Source organism: Agelaius phoeniceus, chromosome 14, assembly GCF_051311805.1.
Source record: "Agelaius phoeniceus isolate bAgePho1 chromosome 14, bAgePho1.hap1, whole genome shotgun sequence".
In the NCBI taxonomy this organism is placed as follows: Eukaryota; Metazoa; Chordata; class Aves; order Passeriformes; family Icteridae; genus Agelaius; species Agelaius phoeniceus.
This window is the reverse complement of record NC_135278.1, coordinates 19,474,685-19,498,640: the sequence shown is the minus strand read 5'-3', so window position 1 is coordinate 19,498,640 and position 23,956 is coordinate 19,474,685. Positions and strand designations below refer to the sequence as shown.

The window sequence follows — 23,956 nt, the reverse complement described above, 5'->3', positions numbered from 1 at the left end:
CTTTTCCTGGAAACTCTGCAATTATTTACCCTTCAGATACATCTCACAAGGAAATTCCAACAGATATTCTGACCACACTCGTCAAACTGACTGATCACTGTTCCCCCACAAGGAGGGAGTGCCTGTGCCTGCATTTTGTCTCTGTTTCATGATTAGAGCTGTGCAATAATTGGTTGTACTTCCCTCCACACAGAGTTAGAACAATTATAATTATTTTGTTTTATAAATGGAGTTGGAAGAGGCTGCTCACTGCTTACAGAGCACCTTTGTCCCTCTGCACACGTTCCTCAGAGGATAATGAGGTTTAGGAGCTGAAAGCGTGTTTGTATTCCTGGGTCAACAGGAGCACAATGGGAACCTGAAGGAGTGGAAATGCATTAACCCTGATTCAGGATGAAACACTGGCAGTGCTGAGATATTCACTGAGGAAGGCAACGAGATGTTGGCAGCAATGAAAATTGATGCAAGTTTGCTGTAATTCCAAAGGCAATGAGCTTCACCTGCCCCCTAAATCTGCCACTCCACCAAACCCAAACACCTCCACATTTAGGATAACACAAGCAATGACAAAGACCATTCTTCTCATGCTCTCTATTATTTTTTTTTGCCATGGATTCCCTAAAGAACATCCCTGACTCTGCTCGTGGAGTGGGTGCCAGGCTCCAGACTGCAGGGCTGGCTCCTCTCAGCAGGAAACACTTGTCACAAACAATGAGAACAGAAAATACTCACAGCACTCCTGCTCCAGCAGGATCTTATTTCAGACTGCACAGAGTCATTTTCTCCACGAGATTGTCTTGCAGTGTTTACAAGATAACAGCCAATAACTGTTCAGTGCTGCTTAGGTGGAAAGAAAAGGGTTATAGAAATTTCAAGGCCAAGTCTAGGTAAATATGATCCTTGTATTTCCACTACAGACATCTAGACACTTCCAGCTGTTGAAAGTATTGCTAAATATATTTACAGTCTTTGTACAATAAAAAGCTTTATTACTTTTACTACAGGCAGAAGAAAAAAGCTTTAAATCTTTAGTTCTGAAGCAATATCTCCTGTCTTAAAGGCAATGAAGCCTTTCAAGGGGAAAAACCAGCAGACTTTAAAAAAGGTGGTTTATGATGTTGTATCTTTGTTGCAATTTTGGTTCATATATTTTTATTAAGTGTAACCTTTATATGTAAATGAAATGATTATCCAACACAAAGTATGTTTTCATAAAGTAAGAATAGGTTTTATGTCCTCAAAGATAAAGCAGCATAAAGCAGTCAGGCAGCTCAGCATGTACTTGATGGCTGTGAAATGAACTATTTGATTTCCCATTACAGCCTGCACTGTACCACAGCCCCAAACCCACACCATCAGCCAGCCAGCCTTTCATCAGGGAGCCCAGCAATATAAATCTGTATTTCTAATAGGCAGAACTCCTCATTTAAAAAGGCTTGGAAATAAACCCTACCTTGTGAAGTGCAGGGAGAGGGAAATGAGAGCCATGTCCTAAAACCCCAGGGAGAGATGAATGTCCTCAGCACAAACAAAAGGGCTCAGACCCTCTGTGCTCTTAATGTGCTGGAGTTTTTGTTCTCTCCGTTTCCAGCTGCAGCAGGGCCCCTGTGGCAGTGGGAGGAACCTTCAGCCCCTCTCCCAGCAGAGAAGCAGCCAGGGCTGTGCTGGCAGACGCACCTGGGACACCTCACCTGTGCTCCAGCACCCAGCACAGGGCTCCTGCACCCTCTCACTGTCCCTGGGAAGGCTGCAGGGCATCAAGGGAAGTACAGGGGTCAAGCTGCACATGTCAGCTCTGTGTACAGCTCATGTGCAGGGAAGAGCCAAAGCCATCAGTTCCACAGGGGCTCAAGCTGCACGTGTCAGCTCTGTGTACAGCTCATGTGCAGGGAAGGGAAGAGCCAAAGCCATCAGTTCCATCAGCAGCATTTCATTATTTTGAAGGAGAGAACAGGGTGGTTTTTAAGATCAATGTTTTCACCATAACAGAAAGCACAGCAAGCTTGGCCTGAGCCTTCCCCACTTCAATTGAGTTCAGGATAAAGGGTAAAGGCCACCAAGGAATGCTGGATGTCCAACCTGCTCTGGACAGGAACCTCACCAGCACTGGATTTACTGAGAGCTAGATACGAAGTTATAAGATCACAGATCTAACATCGTGCATGTCTTTATTTTTCTCTAAAATAAAACTCCTCTTTGGTTCAGAGGATAAAGTCAAACTCACCGTGGGATCACCTGGAAAGCCCAAGGATATGTCTCCTTTTAACAGGAGTGAAAGTGGCTAAAAGCCAAAGAATTCAGGGCACTCCAGTCCCAGATGGCAAATTAAACCCGTCACTGAACAGCTTTTTGGGTAAGCAGCTGTCATAAAAATATTTATTAATAAATTGATGAATAAAACTGTTCTGCTCCTAAGCAAGGTTGTTTATTCCTGAATCAACAACTCCACAAAGAGTTGCTACTTGTTACATAAATCTGGATCTTCACAGCCCATCTATTTATTAGCTCTTTATTTCCTTGTTCAGCAGGTGCACAGTGCTGAGCACAATGACTCCTCATTAGATCCTGTAAATGCTACAAGAACAAAAAAATAAAACTGCCACGCTGTTTAAAAACACCCTACTGGGTCAGTCCCAGCATTTTTTCTGATTTTACATTTTTGGGGTCTTGGGCATTCCTTCAATCTATCATCACAAGAGAATCTGTCAATAGAGAGAGTTATGAAAATAAGATAGGATTGGAGAAAAAAAAATAGATTTTTTTTACTTTGGGTGATTAAATTCTCACTGACATTAACATATGACAACCTGTTAGAACGATTTGTGAGTCTTCACAGTTTTATAAATAGCTTTATCTCTCCATTCCACACGAGGAAAAAGAGAAATATTATTTATTGTACCTTTCTACCTCCACAGCACGGAACGTTTCAAAGACTCATTTTAAGTTTTGTGGAAGTCTCTTGATATTAAGGGGCTGCAGATAGAAGATGATGAAACCTCCTTTCTCTCTGCTGGCCCCCCATTGCTCCTCAGTGCTCTGGGAGAGAACATTTCCCTTCCACTGGGGAGCAGCTGGAAAGCCAAAGCAAACCATCCCTATCCCATGGAATCCTGCTGAATTCCTCAGAAATGCTGAGGATGACTGGAAAAATGCAATGTTTGCTTTACAGATGGACGGAATATTTATAATATTTAGTTTACGTGGGGTTTTTTTTTTCCTCTTAGAGAATGGTTTTGTTCTCTTAGTGGAGCACATGGCAAATTATATTAATTAGTCTATTTACATGATTTCCTAACTTGGAGCAATGAAAGTTGCCTTTAGCTAGCAAATAATTGAAATTACAATTGCTGAAGATATCACAAGTTTGGGGTTTTTTAAATTATATCAAGCCCTATCAGCTCTGATAGGACATTAATAGCTTCTTCCCTTCCCTGCTGTTGTTTTTTGTCCCTACTAAGCCATTCCAGTGTACTCAACACCATAAAACAGAAATACATGACAAGAAACAGTAATCTTCCAATTTTATTCCCCAGATTCAGGTTTACTGGTACATCCCTCTGGGAACATAATGACAGAGCTTGGCTTTCATAAAGACACTGGAAATTGATTGCAGTCTAAAAGTTCTCATAAGATTTTGGGGAAGCAACCAGTTCTGTTAGAAACAAAAGAGAAGCACGAAAAAATACAGAAAAGCCAGCACAGCAGAAATATATTTTAGTACTGTAGGAAATTCTTGCCAACATGAATATTGTTCTTTTCTTTGCTTTTGGAAATCAGAGGGGAGGAAGAAGCTCATTAATTCAACATCTGATTTCTGAAATAGAGGGAAAACTCAAACACATCATAAGAGAACTGTAGAATATCTCTTATCAGGCAGACACAATCTGGGCTTCTATCAGGCTGGGCTTTAATTAAGTAATAGGCATTACAGATGTTTAATAAAGCTGAGAATAACATTCCTTCCTCCCAGTCCAACAGTGTTACTCCAAGAAGTTCAGACAAAGGACTCAGGAGCACCTTGCAGAGCTTTGGAGGGAGAACATGAACCTGGTTCAAATGGAACTTTATTTTCTCACTTCAGACTTAGCACACAAGGTCCCACCTTGACCCCATTTTTATTTTTCTTTTTGCACTGGCTGTAGATGAGGAGAGAGCACAGAAGAATAGCTGTGATGTCTGCATTTAAAAAGAGAGGCAGAGTTCAGCATTTTTTTCAGAGTGGATTGGGTTTTTTCCAACAAAATATTGTCAAGAAACTTCCCAAAACAACATTCAGCGGGTGTCTGTGAACAGTCTTTGAAACTCCCCAGATCCTGATGAATGCAGAGTTCCTGCTGAATGTTCAGGAGTTTTCTATCTCTCAGATGCCTGGCAGCTGTTTAAAACTTGACATCGGGCTGAACTAGTTCAGAAAATCCATGAAACATGAGAAAATCTGAGCAAAACTCCAGTAAACATTTTAAGGACTTCTGTTTGGTGAACTGAAAATTCAGTTAACCTCTCAGGAGTTAGTGTGCCAAATTTGGAGATTAAAGTCACTTAGAGAGCGAAATGGGCGTTTTTATTTCTGCTTGGAGTGCAAGATGCAGCACATTGCTGAAAATGAAGCTGTTTCCAAAGCCTCCATTCCAGTTTCAAGGAGAGAAATTATGGCTGAACTTTTGTGTGCTTGATGCCCATCAATAACGAGAGTGGCTCAGAATGAGGTGACAGAACAGGGCCCTGGGTATGGGGCAGGTCACCAAGCAAGAGGAGACACAGAGCCAGACACGTGAATGCACAGCAGCAAAACTCACTTTAGCCTCTCGAGCCCACAGTAAATCCATACCTGTCCATTTAGACACAATAAATCCCTCCTAAAGAGCAGAGCTTCATTTTCAACAACAGCCTATACAAATGGGAGTGCTCCAAACAGACACCGGGAGTGACTTTTTTTTCTGCTCCAGTAACACCAATGTTCTTTTTTCTCCCTGTGCTTTGACTCTTCTGCTCTGTGTCTCTGTCACTGTGCTGAGGAAAAGCAAAAGAGAGACTAAAAGGGAGTCCTGGAAGGCAGCTGACACCACAATCTTGAGCTGCAGAAGCGCTGCTGAGTGTGAGTGCAAATGCACAATTGAAGTTCCAGAAGGTCAATCCGTGGAGAGAGGGCTCTTCAGGCACTTTGCTGTAGACACCAGACATTTCTTATCATTCTGAGTTCATCAGCAATTGCTTTGTTTTTAAGGACTGCAGACACTGATTAACACAAGCCTCTGGATTTTCTCCAGCAGCCTGCCTGCAGAGCCACGAGAGCCTTAGCACAGAAATGTTTCTGTGGGACAGCATCACTGTCCCACAAGTGCAGCCTCACCAAGGCCAGAGCCCAGGAGGTGGGCCCAGCTTCCCACAAGTGGGGAAGCAGAAAATGCAGGGAAACGAGGCCTGAGCTCCTTGTTTCCAGCACAAAACAGGACTGTACACTACTGCTTACCTCTTCATCAAGAAAAGGAATTCTTTTTAAAGGTATTCTACATTATTGTATTATTTTATATTCTTTCAACTGGGAAATCAAAACTGAAAATGATACTTCTTCACTCATCTGCATGTTTCACCCTCATTAAGTGAACTCTGCTGTATTCTCTGCATTAATCCTGCATAAATTAGAGTATGAGCAGCTATGACCTTTGTTTCTCTTATCCTTGGGAGGAAAATCAATGTGCTTTCTGCCTGCATGCACACATGCATACATGCAAAGAAGTTCAGCACTGGGTGTTCTGATTTAGTCATTCCACCAGGAGCTGAAGGACTTGAATCAAGAGACCAATAATTTTGATAAATAAAATTGAGTGAAGAAATAAAGAAAACCCACATTCAATAAACAATTCAACGCCCATTGTAGGATATAAACACACAGAAGTCAGCAAAACACTCAGCATTTTTGTGAGGGTGACATTCCAGTTTGAAAATTTTACCCTGAACAAGCTGACTTAACAGCATGAAAAATTTAGAGACATGTAGCAGGAAACTTTTTGGACTCATTTCAGTAAAAACACCATCAACAAAGTAGAGGCAGAACTGAGCCCCAGGTAAGGGAATAACCAAGAACTATATTTGAATGATACTGGCCAAAAAAAAAAAAGAAAGTGTTTCAGTGGGGGCAGCAGTAAAAAAACCCAGAGTTTATAGGAGGGAAAAATACCTGAAACCTTCCCAATCTTACTGAAGAGTCTGCAGAAACTTGCAGGCACCACATTTCTGTGTGCCCCAAACCACATCTGGAAAACAAACACAGCCCTTCACAACCACAGGAAGGGAGCAGGTGGTGAATAAATGGTTCCAGCTTTAGGGGGACAGAAGAATAAGGAATGAACGAGCCAAAAGAGGGGAAAAAACCCCCAAACTCTGACTAGAAGTCGTAAGTATAACAATTTATAGCATGAGTAGGCAATAAAACATAGAGAGAAGGGATATATTAAATAAGGAGAGAAAGTTTATTTTGACTGGCATGTTCCTCTGCTCTAAGAAATAAATCTGGTTTCGTGAGGACTAATCCTGCTATCCTGTATTTTTTACCTCTACTGCCAGCCTGATGTTCCTTCCCTGATATAATTAAAGAGGTGTCACAGGACCTGCTTGCTTTCATACTGGGAATAAGGAATAACTGCTGATACAAGCTAACAGCTGGAAGCATGTAAAATAAACATAAGCTAAGCTGCTGAAATCACGGATCCTTTTCAAGAAAAATATCTGTCTGCCAATCACAATTTAAACTCACACACCACAGAGCCCTAAAATAGCACTTAGGAGGAATAATCAGGGCTCTAAGTTATTTTGGGAAGGTAATGGATTAGAAAGATGCATTGTTTTAAATCAGTCATCAGCTGAAGGAGTGGCAAATCTTTAATAATGCCAAGATTGGTTTTGTAAGTGAATAAACCAGCAAAAAGCTGGCTGGGTGCTAGTAATCTTCAAAGCTTGATTGCTTTTTCTGATAGCTTTAGAAAATTAGTGGATGAAAGCATGTGTAATATATCTGGTCTGAGTAAAACACTTGATGTAGTGTCTTACAAAATCTCTGCTCGCAAAATTAATTCAAATTGGCTTGGACATGGAGGACTGTCACTTGGATTTAAAAATGGCTGGCTGAGTGCAAATAAAGGGTAATGAAAAATGGCAATGTATCAAGCTGGTGGGAGGTGTCTGGTGGAGCTCTGCAGGGATCACTGTTTGGTCCTGTTTATTTAACATCTTCATTAACAGTCTGGAAGGGGGAGTGAAACAGCATGTTAATTAAAGTGACACATAATAATAAATCAGGAATTGCTCCTAATGCCAGCACTAATACTTCACAAAAGCACAGAGCACTGCCAGGGTTTCTGGGGAGGTGAAATGTGGCCGTGCAGAGGCTCAGCTAAGATGCTCTAATTGCACTCCACCTTTTAAAGAGAGTGGTCCAAAACACGCTCCAAGTGGGAGCCAGAGCCTGCTGGCAGGCCAGGAATTCAGAGCATGATTGCCCAGTGTATCCAAACTCAGGTAACTGGCAGGCCAGGAATTCAGAGCACGATTGCCATTGTACCCAAACTCAGGTAACTGGCAGGCCAGGCATTCAGAGCATGATTGCCCAGTGTACCCAAACTCGGGTAACTGGCAGGCCAGGAATTCAGAGCATGATTGCCCAGCATACCCAAACTCAGGTAACTGGCAGGCCAGGAATTCAGAGCATGATTGCCCAGTGTACCCAAACTCAGGTAACTGGCAGGCCAGGAATTCAGAGCACGATTGCCATTGTATCCAAACTCAGGTAACTGGCAGGCCAGGCATTCAGAGCATGATTGCCATTGTATCCAAACTCAGGTAACTGGCAGGCCAGGAATTCAGAGCACGATTGCCATTGTATCCAAACTCAGGTAACTGGCAGGCCAGGCATTCAGAGCATGATTGCCCAGAGTACCCAAACTCAGGTAACTGGCAGGCCAGGCATTCAGAGCATGATTGCCATTGTATCCAAACTCAGGTAACTGGCAGGCCAGGAATTCAGAGCATGATTGCCCAGCATACCCAAACTCAGGTAACTGGCAGGCCAGGCATTCAGAGCATGATTGCCCAGTGTACCCAAACTCAGGTAACTGGCAGGCCAGGCATTCAGAGCATGATTGCCCAGTGTACCCAAACTCAGGTAACTGGCAGGCCAGGCATTCAGAGCATGATTGCCCAGCATACCCAAACTCAGGTAACTGGCAGGCCAGGAATTCAGAGCATGATTGCCATTGTATCCAAACTCAGGTAACTGGCAGGCCAGGCATTCAGAGCATGATTGCCCAGCATACCCAAACTCAGGTAACTGGCAGGCCAGGAATTCAGAGCATGATTGCCCAGTGTACCCAAACTCAGGTAACTGGCAGGCCAGGAATTCAGAGCATGATTGCCCAGTGTACCCAAACTCAGGTAACTGGCAGGCCAGGAATTCAGAGCATGATTGCCCAGTGTACCCAAACTCAGGTAACTGGCAGGCCAGGAATTCAGAGCATGATTGCCCAGTGTACCCAAACTCAGGTAAACTGGCAGGCCAGGCATTCAGAGCATGATTGCCCAGCATACCCAAACTCAGGTAACTGGCAGGCCAGGAATTCAGAGCATGATTGCCCAGTGTACCCAAACTCAGGTAACTGGCAGGCCAGGCATTCAGAGCATGATTGCCCAGCGTACACAAACTCAGGGAACTGGAAACTTCCATGGGCAGACACGAGTTCCCTTCCCCCTGACACCTGCAGTGCATCACATTCAGTGGGAGAGATTAAACCAGTTCAGGTCACTCAGCTGAGGGAAAACCAGAGCTTGGGGGGAGTTGTAACATCAGCTTCCAGTTGTTTCTGTTTCATATTTTGCATGGCTGCTAAATATAATGTAATAGAGGAAAGAGAGGGACAAGGAGGAACTGGTGGCACGACTGCATCTTTTTGTGTCAGTTAAATTGGACCAGTTATAACATAAACCACCCCTTTATGCACATATTTATAGTTTCAGAAGACAAAATTCAGCATTTTAAAGTAGTGTTTCCACAATGGCAAATTCCACTAGTCTATTGCTCCAACATACTAGATTTACTTTAATTATAAATACTTTAAAAAAACCTCAGATAAGCAAACATGAAGTTGTTCACTGAACACCGGTAAAAACTGATCAAAGACTACATAAGTCACAGAAAAGACTTCCCAAAATAGGCTGGGATATTGGTGCTCCATCAGAGACACCTATTTCTGTTTTATAAACATACATAATATAAACCTGGATCTTAAATAGGAGTGTTATTATCTCCCTGCTATGAATGATTTATAGCAGCTTATCTGGGCTGGGCCTCGGGCTGCTGCACAGCACTGAATCATAAATGCAGACTCATTTTGAAAGGACAGTTTGATGCCACTTCCTAAAAGGTAAGAAAAAGGAAGGGGACTTTTAAGGCCTCCTTTACCACACTGAGTTTAAATTGCTCTGGGAACTTGTGAAGTCCCCAGAAAACACAGGAGCAGTTTAAAGCTGTGAGAGTCTCCCAGCCATGAAGAGAGCTCCTGCATCAGCAGGGAGGGACTGTGGAGCAATGACGGGAAGGAGAGGGAAGCTCTGCAGTCCCCACACTGAGTACTCTGTCCCTCAGCCTGTCGGTGCAGCAGAGCCCTGCAGGCAGGCAGGGATGGTGGGAGCCAAGCTCACTGTGCCCCCAGCTCTGCTGCTCTGGGGAGCTCTGGGAAACTCCTTGGATCCATCAGGCTTCTCCTTTAGAACAGCACAAACAGAGCTTTGGGGACAGCCAGAGCTGCTGCCCTGCTTTGGTGCCACATTCACTGGGTAACTTCTGTCCATGACTCTCAGTTTTCTGTGCTGAGATGACCCCCAGGTATTAAAAGTCTCCTTTTTCCCAGCCCCGCGACTGAAGAAGAAGTGGAGATTCCTTGGCTCTGCTTCTCAAGGTTGTTTATCTTCTCTTACCTGTTCCATTCTCTCTCTGGCCTGCTGAGGTCTGTCCAGCAGGTTGGGCTGTGGCACAGTCCCTGCCCTTGGGGTGGTGTTGGGTTTTTATACCATGAGCTACCTGTGCTTTATTTACAATAATTTTCCAATACCTATCCCCTATGTCAGACACTCTGTCTCTACTCTAAACCAATCCAGAAGTGTCACCATCACAGCAGAAGATGGAGGACAAGAAGAAGAAGGACAGGACATGCCCGGATTCCTCCATCTTGCCTCTTGAACCCCCATTCTAAATCCCCAAAATTCTACTTTTCCACCCTGTAAAAAATTCACCATCATTCTACTCAAACTCTTGTGGCTTGTAAATCCTCACACAAAGTTGGGAATTGTTTCCATGGGCTAAAATCCAAGGCACAGGTGGTTTTGACTCCATGGCAGGGTCTCAAATCACCCAGGGCAGCCAGAGCAATGTCCTGGGTACCCACACATGAGCTGAGCACTGCCCTGGTCCATGCAGAGGGTAAAGCCTGAACTGGCTGCACTCAGAGGTTCCAGAGAATCCCAAATCCATGGGTCAATATGGAATAAAATATAATGCAATATAAAGGCATTCAGTAGATGGGAACTCTCCTGGCAGCTGTTATGTAACACCCCCAAAGCCTCTTGTGAAAAACCACAGGGACATTAAGGCTTATTTGGGTGTCAGCTATTGTATTACACTTTTCTCCACTAATTTGACCTGATGGCACTAGGCTTGTTTAGTTTTATTCTTAATCCTCTCTTTTAAAAATCTCTTTTCTCTTGTTGTTTGGCTGGGTGTTGGTTTTTTTTTTAATTATTCCCTTATTTTTTGAACTCCAGTAATTTGTGAAGCAGCTGCATTGGTCATGAACTGCTTGCATTTTATTACACCTACAATGACTTTTAAACAGAAAGAATCTGCTCATGGGAACACTAATCCTTCCATTGTGGAAATAATTAAGCTCTTTTATTTGCAAGATGAAAATCTTTAGGGAACATATGAAAACTAGCAAAGAGCAATTTTTTTTTCTTTTTCTAAAGAGAAAAAAATGATGATACAAACAGACCTGCTAGTGTCTGTTAAACTGTGGCATATGGAAAGGCACACAAACTCTTAGAGAAATCTTTCTCAGTAATTCTTCCACTTGGCTCAGGAATAAAGGATATTCTACAGAACTTTCTGTACAAAACCACTACAGCACATTTTCAGGAGGTATTTTCCAAGGCTTTTCAATGGTGATCTGCTCCTGTTCTTTTATGATAAATGCAAACCTAAATATTGTTATTATTTTTCTATAATTATCTTTGGACTCTTCTGGTTTGCAAAACATACTCTTCCTAAGCAAAGAAAGCTATTTATATTAGATTTTTAGTTATTTATTTTAGGTTTTTTGCCGTGGTGCATTTGGCAGGGGCAGTTCCTGTTCCAACCCTCCTGTGTTATTTGGTGCTATATCCTGCACTGCATTTACACATTCAGGATTAGCACATTGCCACTCGAATATTTTTGCAAACTTACTGACGTAGAGCTGGCGTCCAATCAGCAGATTCTGGCTCAGAGAAGGAGACAAGAAATGAAGCAAGTCCAGATAAGATGATCAGAGAAGAAGAGAAGATTTTGTGATTAATAACACCATGCCAAAGGGCTTGGAAAACCTTGCTGAAGGTTTCTAAATAAAGTTGTTTGGGGTTCTAGGTTAACTTTTACTGTGGAGGAGGTTTGTACTGGGTCCTGTATTCAGAAAAAAATGGAAATAAAACTTTACTGAGTTACCAAATTTTCTGTTTCTCATCTAATGATGTTAATAAAATGAGATTTTATTGCAAGTTTGAGAAAGTGGCAATAAAATGTCAGCTACAATGTGATGTTGATAGACATAAAAACAATGCACAATGAGGGGGAAAAAAAAAATCTTAATTTGCATTTACAATGCTGGGCTCTGACCAAGCTGCATAGAAATATGTTGCTGGAATTATGATAGACAATTCTACAAAAACATCAGCTCAAAGGCAAACAGAAAGCAATTGAATTTTTAGAAAATGGAAAGAGAAGAAAATCGAAAACATCCTTGCTTTAGGACAGAAATCCATTCTGTGCTTTTCAATCCTTTGTGCATTACAGGTTATTCATATAGGAAAAGTAAAATAGTGATACAGAACAAGCAACAGTAGCATAGAAAAGTAAAAACGTGTGGAGTTATTTCCTTACAGCTAAACTTGAGAAGTTTTTATTTCTGGTGGGCACAAAATCCAGCAGGTTTTTATCAAAGCCTGTAAGCCATGAGTGGCATGGCCTCCATGACAGGGAGCGACAAAAATTGATAATTCTTCATTTGGCACCTGGCCCTCAACAAAACACAAACTTTAACAATGAAACTTGTTGCTTCCAGACTCGGGAATGTTAATATAGGGGGAGTTTCAGCACAGATTAGAGGAACCAGTCAAAATAAATCCACCAGCACAGTGAAACAGAGCCCTTCCTTTGCTTAGAGGATGGTAGAGCATCACTGCATTGCTAATAAATTTATTTATCCTCATACTTGCTACTGGCCTCGAAGCTAAGCACACCTTTGTTTTCAGGTGGGGTAGAGAGCCCCAATTCCTCTTGTTTCTATTTTTACAGAAGGAGAGGAAAATGGCATCCTTTGTTTTGGGGTTTTTTAAAAAAAGATAGAATGTGATGGAATAAAGTTCTTGTAATGAAATATTAATCTGTGTATGCTTCACTGGGGAAGTGTTTTAAGCTGTTAAATACCTAAAATGCAAAAAGGAAAAAAAAATTCTTTGGTAAACAAGAGCAACAACACTGGAAGTTTCATTGACAGCGTTTTCTGACAGCATATCTGATGCATTTTCTTGTCATGGTTAAAAACCAGAGAAGAGCAAAGATTAATCAAACTGATACCTGCTTTTTAGAAAGCTCTGGTTAAATTTGGGCTTAATTTTGCTCAGGGGCTGAGCGGCAGAGCTGCGGCTGGGAGGGTGCAGTTCGTGCTCAATCCTGCCATTGTTCTCTCCAGGGTTTGTTTGTGCTCTCACCACAGAGCCTCCAACACCTCGTTTCACTCGTGCTTATTAAACCCAATTATCTTCTGTCTGTTTAAGTCAGGCTTGCATGCAAACGTTGCTTTGGTCGCTGGAAACCAGGTTAAACTCCAGCATCCAGCTGAGCTCTCAGCTGGGAGTGAATGGGGTGGGACTCCACAGAAAGTGACCCAACAGCTCCTAATTCCTGGCCAGGAAGAGCCCCTGCTTCTGCTCCTGCAATTCCATCTACAGGCTGAGAAAAAAGTTAAAGAAAGGGAAAAAAAAAAAAAAAGGAATGAGAAAAAACCTTTCTGAAATCGCACTTTGAGGATATCATTTAGATCGACATTGAAATAGCTCATGGGTCAAATGAGCCTTTGACAGCCCATGCAGAGATTCCAGGCAGCCTCAGGGGTGCAGGGGTTCCATCCCTCACTCTGGAGTGCCCAAGGAGCACAAATTGATTTCAGTAGAGACCCAGAGCTGGCAGAGACCTGAGGAGCACCAGGAGCAGCACCCAGGGCCAGCAGGAGCCAGGGCCAGCAGCACCCAGGGCCAGCAGCACCCAGGGCCAGCAGCACCCAGGGCCAGCAGCACCCAGGGCCAGCAGGGGCCAGGGCCAGCAGGGGCCAGGGCCAGCAGGGGCCAGGGCCAGCAGCACCCAGGGCCAGCAGCACCCAGGGCCAGCAGGAGCCAGGGCCAGCAGCACCCAGGGCCAGCAGGAGCCAGGGCCAGCAGCACCCAGGGCCAGCAGGACCCAGGGCTGTGGTCTCGGGTGCTTCCTCAGCCAGAGGTGACTCCATCTCACCTGAGCTCCTGGGGCTCTGCAGGGCTCCCTCTCCTTACACAGCTTTGGCATTTTTGGGGGTTTTTAATTGGATTGACAACTTTGTCAGACACACATTGGACCACACCCCATATTTCACTCAAGCTATCATCCAACAAAAGTTCTACAACATCCCTGATTCCCACACCCATGAAGAAACCCAAAGTCCACAAACCTGCCATGAAGAAACCCAAAGTCCACAGTGTTCTGTGGGTGAAGCACGAGGGTTGGAATCTCTGTGCAGTCCACATCTGTGTGTCTTCTCTGCTTGTGGAGCAATCAGCATTTTGATGGAGTTTCACATTCTGCATTAAAGCCCACCTGGACTTTGTACCTGTTAAAACACAAACAATTCCAGGTCCCCGCAGGGACTGGAGGATTTTCTCAAAATCCTGGAGGTGAAGAACAGGTCCTGATGTGAAAATAAAACATTGATCAGTTCTGTTTTGCAAAATTGCATAGAGAAATATAAGATATCAACATAAGTTGCTATTTCTTACATTCTTTGGTTTTATGAGCAGGAGAAAACACCAAGAGCAAAGCAATGCATGTAGTGAAGAAGGAACTAACAGCAATTAGGCAATAACAGCATGGTGATGAGCACAGGCAGGATGCACACAAACCCTGCAGCCCTGTCTGGGGTGGATCTGGGGCTCACAAACACGGGGGTTTCTGATTGCTCAGCCTGCCAGAGCAGCTCCCAGTGAACAAGCAGGGATCACACCAGATCAGCGATTTTGCAGCAGGATTTTCTGTGCCTTAACTGACTTCCAGCACACAAAGATGATTTTATCAGACTTGAAATGCAGATGAGAGTTTCAAAGGGATCTCCAGAGAAGGGATAGAGCTGCTGTATTTCCATCAAGAGCTTAACACTGTCCTGGCTGTTTTAAAGAGCTCTTCCACATCCTGACACCACTCAAGAAGCAGAAACAAAAAATCCTGGAATTCCTTCCTTTCCTTCAATATTCAGCGATCTCCCTGCAGTTCTTGAGAAGAATTAACAGAGGAAATTAAAAACAATGACAACAATGGAACTATTTGGAAGGTGTGTACCGTTGTGGCTTTCGATGTGAGGATCGTTACACGTGCACATGAATGGATCCTCAAATGTTTCTCCTGATTCTTAAACATCATTTGAATTCTAAAGATTTTGCAGGTATATGTAGTTGTTCATCACATGCTGGTGGTTTCTTAATGAGCACCCATTGTCCAGCAGCCTCTGTCCTACTCCAGGAGGTTTTTATTCCATCCCTTGCTCAGAAATGTCAGATTAGCATGCATATCCTAACATTTGGAGGAGCAGCACAATTTATCTTTTAACTTTTGTGCCCTGCAAACTCCCCAGATAATATTTTTAAATGATTGCAAGCCTGAGCAGCTATTTCAGGAACCAGAGAAGACAGTATTTCCACACCACTTTGTGAGAGAAAGGTATTAAAGCCCTTTTAATCTTGCCATAAAAAGGTCTAAAGTAATATCAGTGTCACAATTTTAAGGATTATACATTGCTATCATGGGCCTGTCTGAAAATTCTGGAATTGCTTCTTTTAGCTAAATAACTGTGATGGAATTACAATAGAAGTTCAGCTCAACTATTGAGTTTTTAAATGGCTGAGAGCTACTCTGGGAAAAAAAATGCATCTGCAACTGCCTTGGCTGCTCAACAATCTGTGAGTTTATTACTTTGGGCTAAGAAATATTGCAGACTACTTGGACAAATTAATCATTTGATAATTAAAGAAAGGACAATATATCCCCTAACCTTTATAAATATTATTTAAGGAGAAAAACAGCAAATGAAAGCACAGAATTTATTTTTCCCCTCTTAAAATCGTGAATTGAAATATTTTTCTGGGAAAAAAATCTGCATTTGGACTCATCATAATGCTTTTCCAACAGAACTACGGCAAATGCTCTTAGGCAGCAGCTAAAAAATAAAAATCAGATTGCAAATGTGATTTCAGTTGTGTTTAAAGGGAATTGATTACTACTCAATTCCTGAGACTGAAAAAATCATTGGTTTGCAATTCCAGTCTCCTTTGCCTTTTGCTTATCTGAACCATGGACTGGAATGCCTTTTAAAGTATTGAGCAGCCTTTATATCAAAGTCTCTGGAAAGTCACTATCTTTATTCATTCTCTGATATAATTCAAATTAGGAGGCTAAATTTTCAAAAATGATAGGTTTGATTCTTATTTTCTTTTTCCCCTCAAGCTTGTTTTAATCAGCTTTAATATATTTGAGTGATAGAGTACCTTCCGGTTCAAGTAGGAATTCAGGCTCTTAGTATTTTTTTAAAAATAAAATTTAACATCAGTAGAAACAGAAAGTATTTTGATTCTTATCAAGGAAATGAACTGGAGTGAAAAAAAAAAAATCCAGGTAACTAAAGGCCTGAGGTTCAATAAAATTAGTGTTTTTGAAACAGCCACAAAATCAGAAAAGGCAAATTCTGTGCTTATGGGCTTAATTAAAATGAGACATTTATACAAATAGCAAGATGGAATGAGGGAATAACAGCATTCCAGAGATCCAGAGGGATGCAAAGAGCGGGAATAATTCTCATTTATTCTGAAAATCTCTGGCAGTGGGAAAGGGCCACTTTTCTGCTTTAACCTGTGCACTTGGAGATTGCTTCATTTTGTCTGAGGGGATAAAGTTAAGGAGCTGAGGATGAAAATGTAACCTTCACAAAATTTTATTTTGATAAACACCTCAGTTTATCTTTCTATGGCAGGCTGATAAGGAAAATTAACATAGTTCAGCAGAGTGCAGGTCAGTGAATGAGCTCATGCAGTGAAAAATGAAAGAGTTTCCTCACAAAGTCTCTGCTTTCCCAGGGCTAGTGCCAAGAATAAAAATAATAATAAATTCTTCAGTCTGAGAATTTAATTAAGGAAAAAGGTTACATTTATCTGGAAAGCACCTAGGTAAAGAAAAAGCATAAAAACTTTTGTATTAATAGCAAAGGAACAGGGGGGCATCGTGGCCAGCAGAATATGCAACAGTAACTTGGATTTGGGATGGAGAGTTTCCAGAAGGAAGTTAATAATTGTATTAATATTGGAACAGTAAATTCAATTTCAGGCATTCTGAAGCAGCAATGAATTTATGCTACATTTAATATTAATAAAAGCAATAGGCAAGAAAGAGGACAAATATAACTCCAAAAGAAAATACTGGAAACATTTTAGCTCCACAGCTGAAGGCGGCAGACATTAGGTCACAGAGAAAAGGAAGAGTCCATCCAGTGACATCACATCTGGAGAAATATGGGAATTCAGGCGATTGTCCAGACAAAAAACCTGCATTACTCCCAGCAGAGAGATAATTTCATTTGTTTGGTTCCCAAGATGCAGCAGAAAATGTTCAAAGCAACAGAAGTCTGTTATGTTTGTAAAATACCCAAATTCTGCCGTGCAGCCAAACCCAACCGGGCTCCACATCCTCTGAGAAAATTCTGGATTCCACAGCAAATTGTGAATATTCACAGACTGTGAATATCACACAAAATTCTGAAAATAACTTCAGTTTCTTACCTGATTTTTCTGTCCTCTCACGCACAAAGGAGGAAGATCAAATATTGCATTTATTTTCATCAGGACTGGAGTATCTTTTGAGATCCATTTACAGGAATTTAAATGGTTCTGAGGGAAGATATGCTGCATTTCCTGATTAAAAATAGTGGCCAAATTCTGCTGGCTGGTGGAATTCCATTGGAATTCCATTGTACTTCAGGATCTTACCCAGATTTTCTGTCTAGAAGAAGAGATTTTGACCAAACCTTGCACAGCAGCCATAAAAAGGCCCTTACAAGTCTCTCTTCAACTTTTGTACCACTGAGAAACCCAAACAAACAAAAATCCCCAAACATTCCCCCTCCAAAAGAGAAAGGAACCAACAAAACAAAAGCAACCACAACCAAACCAAACCCTCTGAAGTTTTATACTTGCAACTGTGCTTGTGCTGGGGAATTCCTGTGGATGGTACAGACAGAAGATTAAAAAAATGCAATTAATGACATGAAGGTGCACTAACATTTCAGCTGACATTTCATACATGATTTATGCTCTGCCTACTGCTCAGATGATGGATCAGTCAAACTACCTTAGCCTGAAGCATAAAAAAGTGAAAATGCTGTATGTCCTCTGGCTTAGAGCTTTCCCTGGGGTGGCTTTGAAAGTGTTTTCTGCACTTGGAAAAAAAAAGTTAAAAGTGGGGAAAAAAAGTAGCTTATATAAAGACAGAATTAAAAAAAACCAACCAACTAAACAAACAAACAAAACAAAAACCCAACAACAATAACAAAAAAAAGCCCCACAAAAAAACCCAAAAAAACCAAAAAAACCCCACTCCAAAACAAAAAAACAACACCCCAAAAAAACCAAAATAAAACCCAAACCCACAAAGCAGGAGCATTTTATTTTTTTGTAAATGTTGTGTAAACTTATTGAAAGAATCGTATTTGAAATAAAGGCCCCTGAACTCCAAGTCAAGGTAAGCAGCAGTTTTATCTCTAAACATGAACACAAGTCTATTGTGGTGGGATTGTTTAAATGCCATGGGTTTGATCTTGCTTAACTATTTTTCAGACTTTAGGGTATTGATTTGAAAATAGAAGAAAAACCAGCTTATTTTTGGTAGGGAAATGTATTGATCCAAGTCAGAGACCAGCAAACCTCAGCTTGACCTGCTGAAATTATCAGACAGAAAAAGGACTTGGGAAAAACAGAAAAAGAGGATGCAGAGAGAAAGATGGGAAAAGCCATATTAGCAAAAAGCTTTTTCTGGTCCTTCTGGGAATAAAGTTTTCTAAACTTCCATGGTGCCAAGCAGCAGCAATACCAGGTGAGGCCATTTTTGGGGTTAGACAAAGCTTTCATCCTCCCAAGGCACTGCCCCAACAGGGCCTGCAGTGAAAAACCCGGGGTTTTTTTAGTTCCAGGTAAAAAGAAAAACTCACTGGGCTGAGGAGGCTTCTACCAACTCATCCAAGCCAAAACTCTGACTTGTTAAAGCAAGAGAGTGGGAAATGTCTGCATTTACTGCTGGAAGGAATGCTGGGGAGAGCCCTTCTGCACGTCCAGTGGATCTCACAGTTTGTGGAGAAGATCTGGGTCAGGCAGAGACTTTTCCCAGTTAGATCAAAGGTAAAAACAGCAGAAAAAAGAGGGGAGGAAAGGAAAGAAGAAGAAGGAAAAACAAACCCTGAAGCAATGGACAACATGCCAACAGAACTGCTGAATGCATCAGGTAAAAATCAGTCACTTTTTACCTCAGAATCTCCAAGAGTCTGGGTCCATTCAGCAAAGCATTGGTATAATGCAATTTAATGCAATTTTTGGGGCAAAGATATGTTACAGTCCCTTGGTATAAAAGGCTTCTATGGCATCTGTGACAGCAAAAAATGCAGAGGGAGGAATTCTGCAATTCTGTGCAGTGAACTTTGTGTCTTGTGAGCAAACAAGGAAGAGATCTTCGTTACCAGATGAGTTATTTCTATTCATTTCTATGTGGTGTAACTTTAATTAGAACAAGAGGTTTCTTAATGAATTTAAAGATTGACTGGGCAGCAGCAGGATATTTTTTTTACTTTTATCAAATGCAGATGTGGGGTTTTTTTAGTTTGTTTGGGGGTTTGGTGTGGTTTTCTTCTTTTGGTTTGGTTTTTTTGCTGTTGTTTGTTTGGTGTGGTTTTGGAGTTTTAGTTTTTTTTGTTTGTTTTGTTTGGCTTTGGGGTCCTTTTTTTGTCTGTTTGGTTTGATTTGCTGTTGTTGTTTGTTAGAGGTTTTTTCATTTCAGCTTAGAAAGAAAATATAGGGGAATAAACACATTCCTATCAAAGGAAGCCATATATTAGCCTCCATTACGACCATCACAAAGGGCTCTTGACCCTAATTTCTAGAGAAATTCGGAAAGAATAAAGGAAAAAAAAATTACTCTCTATTTCTCTGCATTCCTATAGATATATGTGTCACCAATGAAGACTTACATTCACAGTAGGCAACTGGGTAGAAAATAATGATCACTGGAACATCAACTGCTCACTTGGCTTGTGCAGATCCTGTTATTTCAAATCAGCTGAGCAATTTTACACATGCACTGAAAATAATTTACATTTGTGCAAACAGGCAAGACATTTCCTCCCAAGCCATGGACTAAATGCAAGACAATGACAAAAGAAAGGATTTAATGGAGTGTTTTAGGGAAAACCTGACTTCTCTGTTAGTTGTGTAAGTACAGTGTTGCTCTCAGGATTATCTGAGATCTGAGCAAATATGACAAAGGGAGTTGTGCAATCATTGCTCTCCAGCACTATTTACCCAATTTTAAGGCTCAGTTTTGCTCGTTTGGCTGAGCAGTCACATCCTGGGGAATGACTGCATTATCCCCTCTCCAGAAGCCATCACCTATCAAACAACTGCATTAATAAATTATAGAGATCCTGGATAACAATTCCAAATCAAAGCCCATTGATCTGAGCCACCTCCATGGCGAATTCAACAAAGCAATTTCCTTTGCAACCATGGGCAAGGTGTTCTGTGCCAGTGCTGTGGATAATCACTCATTAATGATGGCTCTCCTCTGCTGGAATGGAAACAGGCTGGGATGGTAGCACAGAGATGGCTTTGGTTTGTTTGGTTTGCTTTTTTAAAATATAAATGCTGGAATTATTCCAAATTACATAGCTGGAGAAATGCCAGCAAAAGGAATGCCTGGGAATGGGCCTGCTTGTCCCATTTCCCCCTCTATATTCATATAATGGTGAAATTTTGAACTCTGATTTGTAAATTTGGGGTTTTTTTCCTTCATATGTAAAGCAGAACAGGCTCCCCTCTGGTCTGAAGACAATCTAATATTTTACAAAACCACTTTTAGCCCAATCCCCATATCAATTGTTACGATCTATAAAAACAAGAATACCTCCTTACCTTTGGAAGAGTTTAATTAGGAGGAAATGTTACATTTAAAAAAGATAATATATAATTAATAACTTCAGCAAAGGTGGACAAAGAAGAAAGAGATTGCAGGCTTTTCACATCCTCAAAAGCATTTAATTCTCTATTCATCTAAAATTAACAATCAAACTGTGTAGCAGAAAAGAGTTAGAAAAGCTCAAATTATATCACTGACTGTATTTTTTTCTCTCATTCTTCAATGAAAAATTGTTCCACTGGCTGTCTCTGGCTTCTTGCTGCCTGAATTATATTTTTAATTAAGAGCTGCACTGTCATGCCTAAGAAATTTGTTTGTCAAGGAATCTTTTCTAAGCATGTTGACAAAGAACAAGTTATTAATGCATACAAAATTTATAAATTTGAGATTTGGGAAAGTATTTAGAGGGGAAAAAACATGAACAAAGAATTGTTTTCCCTCAAATAAACACTCCAAAAGTTCAGGTTGTAGACTTAGAAAATATTCTGTAGAACCACAGATGTCTTTTGGGATCCCAACAGGTGACAGGGGAGGATTCACAGTGAGGACAAAACCCAGGCATTGTGGTGATTTCTCAGCTTTCCTGTCTAGCAGACCTTGCATATAATTGTGGCAATGTCTCAGCAGCAATTCTCTTGGTTTTTGAGCTAATTTGCTGGAGGAATAAATATGCAAGCAGAGTTTCTTCACACTGTTCTGAGCAAAGACCCTGAAGGTGTTTGTTCTTGGTACAGATTGAGTGAATCTAACCAGGAAAAATAAATGAAACAGAGAAATTATGGCTGAGCCTGGTGTTTAAAGTGACATCCAGGTTGTGGAGCCCTGAAAAGAGCAAATCTGCTTCTCTCACTCGTGATCCAAGGCTGGCAGGAGCTGTGGCTGCAGAGAACAGAGAGATCATCTGGAACAGAACCTGCATTGTGTTACTGCCACACTGCCAGCCTGAGATCAGGCAAGTTCCTCCTGGCTCCTTGTGGAGGCCAAGCTGAAGGCAAGCTTAGCCAAAACTTTATGATTTGATAAGTTTAAAGAATGATTGGATTTTTTTTGAGACTTTTTAAAGCAATCTTCCTCACAGGAAATCAGCAGTTCTGTGATGATGGGTTTTCCCCCAGTACCCGGACTTTTTTCTGTTCTGGAAATTCAGAGCATTGATTTGAAGGCAAAAAATTCCAGTTTTCTGAAAATAGTGAAAGCTTTTGTCCTCAGTGTCTTTGGTTTCTTACTTTCTTATCTGTGGAATGGAAATAGTAGCCCTCCATCTCCAAGGAGCAGGATGAGAGGGTATAAATCAAATGAATGTTTGAGAGCCACCCTGCATTGTGTTGAGGAGAGCCTCTCACAGACAATGCAGTGATGAACAGCTCCTTCCCCACACCAGAGCCCTGGGGGACCCAGCAAGCCAGGCAGACAAACAGCAATTAACAGTAAGAATTAAATGAAATATTGAACCTCTGCTCATTGGGTGAATTACATTATCTTGGTGTCCAAGACAAAGCCCAGGTTCTGAGTTAAAAAATTGCAGGCGTGTGTGCAATGCATGGGGGAAGAATCCACTCACACAAGGGAGCCCAAACAAGGCTCTACTGGAAACATTCATTTTGCTGGGTAATAACTTTTAAGTGTATGCCTTTGCCACCTTTAATTATATATTGCTCTTTTCTTTTTTCCTTTTTTTTTTTTTTTCCTGGGCATATTTAATCCAAAATTACAATTACCTTTGGTGATCACACATAATAATTTTTTTGTCTGGAGTTTAAGCAGTACCGGGTGCTGCCCGACACCCGAGATCATCTCGCATTTGTTTCATTCTTATTCTCCCTCAGAACAACACCAGCAGTAAACAATTCCAGCTTAATTACCCAAAATGTGTTTGCACTGCAAATAGACTCCTCTGCACTCCCATTTTTCCTGTGCTGCCACCAGCCCTGAGCAGGGAGCAGCAGAAACAATTGATGGGAGTGGGGATGGCTCCAACCGGAGACAATGGGTGTCACCGTGATATTTTCTGAAAAATCCCTTTGCCAGGATTTCTTCCCCTGGGAAGATGAGAAGCCTCAGCTTCTCCCTGTTTTGCTGCTCTGGAACGTGATCTGGAGAATTGTTTACCCAGCATGTGAATTGTTTTTAATTAATGACCAATCACAGTCCAGCTGTGTCAGACTCTGGTCAGTCACGGGTTTTTATTATAATTCTATTATCATTCATGTGGCCTTCTGGGGTCTCCTTTCTCTTTCTGTAGTATAGTTTTAGAATAGAATATAATATATATTATATATATATTATAGGTATATCTCATATCTTATATAATAGATAATAGATAATATTATTATATATTATCTATCATATATAATATGTACATAACATATATTATAATATATAATATATAATATATAATACGTAATATATTATACGTAATATATTATATATTATATATTATATATTATATATTATATATTATATATTATATATTATATATTATATATTATATATAATGTAATGTATTATATAATGTATAATAAATCTTCCTTCTGAGAACTTGGAGTCAAATTCTCATCTCTCACCTCATCCTGGGGACCCAACACCACAACAAATGGGCAGAGACCCTGCCATTTGTGGGAGATGCTGCTCTCTCCAACAAAGGCAATTTATGCTGCCCCAGAACTGGAATAAAGCTGGGAATGAACTGGGATAAATAGAACTGGGATAAAGTAATGATGTAATAGTAATAATGTAAATAATAGAACTGGAATAAAGCTGGGAATCTCCTTGGAAGATGCACCCTGGGAGGTTCTGGAGAGCCTCTCACACAGCACAGCAGCACATGGTTCTGCACAGACAAACTGAGCCCACAATGTTTAACACCACTTAAATCCTCACCTCACCTCAGATGCCCAGAGTTTATGCTGGAAGCTCAGCTCATCTCTCACCTCACTCTTGCAGAGTGGAATTAATCTTCCACGAAATCAAAGCAGGGATAGAAACTTTGCAGTGACGTTTGCAGTCCTTCAGAGCTGTGTGGGCACTGCCAGCTCTGCCAGTGCTGGAATCTGGAATGCAGAGAGCTCTCAGAACTTTGGGCCCAGAATTAAACCCAGGATTTGATCGGAAACCTTGGAAAAGGCTCCCAAACTTAGGAGCTAGAAAAGAGAATGTGGATCTATGGTTTATAGCAGAGACACATAAGCGAAGGAA

General features: G+C 41.3%; 2 long non-coding RNA genes across 4 annotated transcripts in view; both read right to left on the bottom strand.

Annotated features, from left to right (window-relative positions):
- Positions 1-3,458: 3,458 nt before the first annotated feature.
- On the bottom strand, positions 3,459-14,120 carry LOC143695213 (uncharacterized). The gene is made up of 3 exons (XR_013184268.1): positions 13,998-14,120; positions 11,489-13,249; positions 3,459-5,164 (listed from the first exon to the last, which is right to left on the bottom strand). It is a non-coding gene; the product is annotated as an uncharacterized LOC143695213 (long non-coding RNA).
- The window catches only part of LOC143695212 (uncharacterized), a 33,963-nt gene continuing 24,116 nt past the window's right edge, over positions 14,110-23,956 (bottom strand). For 2 of the 3 annotated variants that reach the window (XR_013184264.1, XR_013184265.1), the window contains one exon: positions 23,296-23,811. This is a non-coding gene — a long non-coding RNA (uncharacterized LOC143695212). Of the gene's footprint in view, positions 14,157-23,295; positions 23,812-23,956 lie in introns of those variants that run through there. The other variant, XR_013184266.1, reaches the window with a different exon arrangement.